The sequence below is a fragment of the Adiantum capillus-veneris genome, chromosome 28, assembly GCF_014529385.1.
Source record: "Adiantum capillus-veneris isolate H3 chromosome 28, ASM1452938v2, whole genome shotgun sequence".
In the NCBI taxonomy this organism is placed as follows: domain Eukaryota; kingdom Viridiplantae; phylum Streptophyta; class Polypodiopsida; order Polypodiales; family Pteridaceae; genus Adiantum; species Adiantum capillus-veneris.
Genome location: NC_140958.1, coordinates 96,749,407 through 96,755,489, shown reverse-complemented (window position 1 = coordinate 96,755,489; position 6,083 = coordinate 96,749,407). Strand labels below are relative to the sequence as shown.

Below are 6,083 nucleotides of genomic sequence, written 5' to 3'. Positions count from 1 at the left end.
AAGGGAGAGATCCTACGTAGAGATTGAACAGTAAGTAATCACTTTAGTCTTTGTGTGTCACAAGTTTAAAGTGCATTTGATTATTTAAAAGTTTTATGTACTCACATTTAACAATTTGCCTAAGGTGGTGTTTTATTTAAATACAAGGAGGCATATCAAGAAGTAGGTGCTTTATTTGCAAGAGTTTGAATTCGGGTTCAAAATTGATCATACCAATAAGTCACATTTGGTGGATAGTCTAGTGAACAAAGAGGTAGATCTACCAATGTATCCAAGGGTGGTGAAAGAAGATGTCAGAGAAGAGCCTGATTTGGAAGAAGCTTTCACTATGTGGTTTGATGGAGCTTACAAAAGGGTTGTATAGAAGGCAAGAGGAGGTCTGATTATACATGATCCACAAGTTTAACTAATATTTTCTAAGGCTTATGACTTGGAAGACATTCACACCAACAATGAAATACAGTACTCACCTGGGAATAAAGCAATATGTGGAGTTTGGGATCTCTTGGCTTGTAGTTAAAGGTGATGCACTCTTAGTCATTAAGCAGCTTTTGGGTCAAGGGCAGGTAAAGAGAGATTCTCTCAAAAATTGGTTTTTCTCCATAAAGAAGTTGTTGAAGTTTCTTGAAGCAATGCACTTTAAGCATGTTAGAAGGGAGCAAAATCAAGAATTAGATCAATTGGCTAGCAATCATGTGCATGCTCATGTAGCAAATTCATATGTGGCACCTACCACATATACAGGTAGAGAGACTTTAAAAGAGATTAATGATTTTTTGAGCATAGTTCAATGTTTGAAAGGCTTGTCCAAGTTCCAAAAGAGGAGAATTATTCAAAAGGCTTGCAAGTTTACTTTGTTTGGTAGAGATTTCATGGCATATTGTCAAGATGGAGTGCTACAGAGGGTCCTCTACAAAGTGGAAGTTGGTATGGTTTTGGAGTAGTGTCATGCAGAGAGTGGACATCAAGGAAAAGATCAGGTACTTTTCCACGTTCTTGGAGCTGGTTTTTGATGGCCATCTTTTGTAAGAGATGTTGATTATTGGCGCAAGATGTGCCATGAGTGTCAAACCATGGGTGGACGTGAGCATGGCAGGGGGGATATGCAGTTGAAAGGCTGCCTTCCTGAAGCCGTGGGCCAACTGGCTGAAGGATTGGCATCCTGTTATACAGATGGTGGCGCCATGCAGGTGATGGAGAGGGAGGCCGCCTTGCTGAGGAGGAGAGCGCTGCTCTAGGGGCTGGTCAGAGCAGGGCCCGATGATCTGGAGGGGTTTGTTGTGGGCGTGAGCACGCTAGGAGGAGGTGAGAGCGACGCAAGGGTCGTGCCAATCCAAGAGGAAGAGGGCAAGTCTGCAGTCACCAGGCGCAACACAGGAGGAGTTAGTCCTTATGAAGGGGACCCCGACCTGTAGTTGAAAGGGCTGCTACAGCAAAGGGCTAAAAGAATGCGGTTCGGGAGGGTCGCTAGGGCTTGAAGATCATAGCAAGGCATGCGGGGGATGAAGCCAGGGGCTGAGGGCTGCCAATGCAGGGGTGCCATTTGTGGCATGCTGAGCAGTCGGGGGAGCAAGTGTAGGAGAAGGAAGCCGCCATGGGCTGCTGTCTACAGGGCAGTGCCACAAAGGACTTGAGGGGAGTCGGCTTGTGCAGGAGCAAGGGAACAAGGCCGCCTGGGCATGAAACGAGAAGGTGGCGCTGCTTAGAGAGAAATCGGGTTGCTGCAGAGAGCCGAGGTATGCAGGAGGGAAGGTAAGAAAGCAAGCTGGACAGAGAGATGGTGTGGTGGGGCACGTGACTGAGGAGCACCAAGGGTGGTCAGGAGGGCTGCCAAGGATAGGGGTTGCAGAGGCCAAGAGCAAGGGGCGGAAGCCGCCATGTGAGAAGGAGGGCTAGACAGGTTGAGAGGCACACAGAGGGCTGCTTAAGGGGTGGCCAATTGCATGCATGAAGGCTATGTAGTTGGAAAGTCGCAGAAGTCGCCATGGACCGAGTAGTAGCCGCCAAGGGCCGCTATCATTGTATTGGATAATGGTCATGTGATACATAATTGGTTTGTGCGTTGTCGAGCTCACCATCAATCCCGTCTGCGTCTCGTCTTTTGCCGTGTGCCCGTGGTAGCAGTGGCTCCGGGATTGCGTGTGTGTGTGCAGGGAGAGAGGGAGAGATTGATTGTGGTTGCTTATTGAATGTGGTTTTGTGTGCGGTCGAGGTGTGCGAGGCCTTCCGGTATGAGTGTGTTTACAAATATGGGTGCAATAGTGTGTGCGTCAGTAAATGTGATTGTGTGTAGTTGAAGTTGCTCATAAGCAAGGCTGTTCAGTGCAAGTTGCAGAAAGTGTGCGTGCATGTATGCTTCTGAGTGGCTTGGGGTGCTGGATTTCTGCTGGGCTATAGAGAGGCATATAGTTTGTGTACTATGTGTGTTCCCATTTCCCCCATCCCATCAGTGGTGCCCCCACTGAGGAGCTACTAATTGCTCCTTGGTGAAGTCGAAGACTGTGTCGCGGTTTGAAGAGCAAGGTCCAACAAAAATGGCATGGTGCTGAAGATGCTGAAGTGTGGCTACAGGACTACGGCCTATTTCTATTGGAAAGCAGCTTGTCAAGAGAAGAGGGAGTGGCCCAAGATTTCCCGTTCCTGGTTCGTGGCAAAGCAAAGGTATGGTACGAGGGTTTGTAGGCTGAAGAAAAGCTGGATTGGAACACATTGGAAGTGGCATTCTGAAGCCGATATGTGGCCAACATGCAGTGGAGTGAAGTGAAGCAGATGATGGACAACCTAAAGCAAAGCCTTGATGGTGATTTCTGAGCATTTGTGTCGGAGTTCGAGGCCATATGGAGAAAGTTGGTCAAGGTAACTGCTGTAGAGAATGCAGATTTTTGAAGATGACCAAGTTTGTAAATTGCTTGCATGTAAAAGTGCGGGATAAAGTCGAGATAGATGGACTGTGCACGTACGAGGAGGCAGTAGCCTATGCACAGAGCAGGACGAAGAAGATTTTAAAGAAGCAACAGGCAAAGCAGGTGTTGGCGAGTCCATTGGTGCCAAGGCCAATTGCAAGGGAAGAGCTTCAGGTAATCTGGCCCTTTGTTGATGCACATGTGGTAGAAGCAGATAGGTGTGATGACAAAGTAGAGATGATACCATGTGGGCCTATGAGGCCTCAACAGTTGCAGAGAGGAGTCTACCAAGTACCGCTTGATTTGCTTGACCAAGTGACTTCCGAAAAGCAAGCAGTGGAGATAGCTGAAGTGCCAAAGCCGGTGAGTTTTGTGGAGAAAACCGAGGTGTATTCGAGCTATAGCAGTGCCTTGGATACGGACAGCACATGGGAAATGGAGTCTGCTTTCTCAAGGTATGAGACATATGATATTATGCATGTCGATAATTTGTTCAAAGAACAACAGGTTGCAGGTGAAGAGCCAGTTTGCAAAGACTAGGGGGTTGGGCGACCCTCTCTCGTGCCTTGTGATAGTCAGGCCATGTTGACTGAAGAGCAATGTCTTGATGAAGATGATTGGGGATTCGATGAGCCGGTGGTCGATGTAGATGACGAGTCGCAGGTTTTGGTGGCTAAAGCTATGGCGAGGATACAAGACATGCGAGGCTGTGTGTCTGCTCCATTACCGCTTGAAGAGCCTACATAGGAGTTTTTTCTAGTGTTTTCTTTGGATGCTCGGATGCCGCAGGTTGCCTTGCTTAAAAATAATGATGTTGTGGAGAGCTCTCTAGCCTACGACTGGGGAACAAATGATGCAAAGGCTTTGCAAGGTGTACATGCTTGTTTTATGTGTGAAGAAGACTCCTGCATGCAGTTTTTTGAAGGGTTATGCTGTCAAGAGCTATATACATGGATGGTTTACAGGTTTACCAATGCAAAGCAGAAATGGTGCGTATCTGTGTTACAGAGGGATGACGATGATCAAAGCTATATTTTTTATCCTGGTGGAAGCTTCATTACAATTGGAAAAGCCTATGGCTTTCCATTTGACCCGGGCGGGCTCTATAGCAGATGAATATCTCTCTCTATCTATCTAATGCTTCTTGTACATAGTATCTATCGGTTTTCTTCTTATGCATTGATATTCTATCTAAATAATTCTATGGTTGAGCATGAATGCTCAACAAGGGGTTGGGCAATGATGGTACAACTGAGTTATGTTGGTCCAGAATAATGGCTATAGCCTCGCTATGGAATCATGCAGATACAGGTCGAAGCAGTGGACTCGGTGCTAGATGCCAATAGCGGCAAGCTTGATCGTGGTGTGTATGCCAGATGTGGCACTTTACAGGTCACATGATGATTTGGGGCCTCGAATCATTGAGGTGTTTGCTGCTGTTATGGTTGCATTGGGATTCGGGGCGGCCAATGTTTGTTGTAGTCGCCACTATCGGGAAGTATCAAAGCATTCGGTGGGAATGGCCGCTAAGTCGCAAGATAAGTCTTTTTTAAAAAAGATGGCCAAGCTATAAAAAAAAAACGAGCTGCAGTCGACAGAAGAGGGCGCCATCTGTTGGGAATGGTTGCCAAGTTGGAGAGTTTTTTTTTTAAAGGTAAAAAAAAAGAGGCTTTTTCTCAAAATTTGGTGGGCATGCAGTAACGAGCAAGGGCAGGATTCAGGAGGAAAGTCGCCAGGACTGCATGGGATTGAAGGGTGCCATCTGGATGGGAAAGGAGAGGCAGATGGATGGTTGCATGAGCCGAGCTGGGGGAAAGTTGCGCTAGGAGGAGGAAAGTGCCACCAGGGGGGGAGTCACCAGAGACGTGAGCATGGCAGGGGGGATATGCAGTTGAAAGGCTGCCTTACTGAAGCCGTAGGCCAACTGGTTGAAGGGTTGGCAGCCCGTTATACAGATGGTGGCACCATGCAGGTGACGGAGAGGGAGGCCGCCTTGCTGAGGAGGGGAGTGCTGCTCTAGGGGCTGGTCAGAGCAGGGCCCGATGATCTGTAGGGGTTTGTTGTGGACGTGAGCACGCTAGGAGGAGCTGAGAGCGACGCAAGGGTCATGCCAATCCAAGAGAAGAGGGCAGGTCTGCAGGCGCCAGGCACAACACAGGAGGAGTTAGCCCTTATGAAGGGGACCCCGACCTGTAGTCGAAAGGGATGCTACAGCAAAGGGCTGAAAGAATGCGGTTCGGGAAGGTCGATAGGGCTTGAAGATCATAGCAAGGCATGCTGGGGATGAAGCCAGGGGCTGAGGGACGCCAATTGCATGGGCGCCATCTGTGGCATGCTGAGCAGTCGGGGGAGCAAGTGTAGGAGAAGGGATCCGCCATGGGCTGCTGGGCAGTTCCACAAAGGACTTGGGGGGAGCCGGCATGTGTAGGAGCAAGGGAACAAGGCCGCCTGGGCATGAAATAAGGAGGTGGTGCTGCTTAGAGAGAAATCGGGTTGCTGCAGAGAGCCAAGGTATGCAGGAGGGAAGGTAAGAAAGCAAGCTGGATAGAGAGGTGGTGGCGTGGGGCACGTGACTGAGGAGCACCAAGGGTGGTCAGGAGGGCTGCCAAGGATAGGGGTTGCAGAGGCCAAGAGCAAGGGGCGGAAGCTGCCATGTGAGGAGGAGGGATAGACAGGTTGAGAGGCAGACAAGAGGGCTGCTTAAGGATTGGCCAATTGCATGCATGAAGGCTATGTAGTTGAAAGGTCGCAGAAGTCACGATGGACCGAGTAGTAGCCGCCAAGGGCCGCTATCATTGTATTGGATAATGGTTACGTGATACATAATTGGTTTGTGTGTTGCCGAGCTCGCCATCAATCCCGTCTGCATCTCGTCTTTTGCCGTGTGCCCGTGGTAGCAGTGGCTCCAGGATTGTGTGTGTGTGTGTGTGTGCAGAGAGAGAGAGAGAGAGAGGGAGAGATTGATTGTGGTGCATATTGAATGTGATTTTGTGTGTGGTCGAGGTGTCCGAGGCCTTCCGGTATGAGTGTGTTTATAGATATGGGTGCATTGGTGTGTGCGTCGAGAAATGTGATTGTGTGTAGCCGAAGTTGCTCGTAAGCGATGCTGTTCAGTGCAAGTTGCAGAAAGTGTGCGTGTGTGTATGTTTCTGAGTGGCTTGGGGTGCTGGATATCTGTTG

General features: G+C 48.9%; 1 pseudogene; it reads left to right on the top strand.

Moving 5' to 3' along the window:
- The first annotated feature begins 1,089 nt into the window (after nt 1–1,089).
- On the top strand, nt 1,090–5,754 carry LOC147420936 (uncharacterized; annotated as a pseudogene).
- Nucleotides 5,755–6,083: the final 329 nt, after the last annotated feature.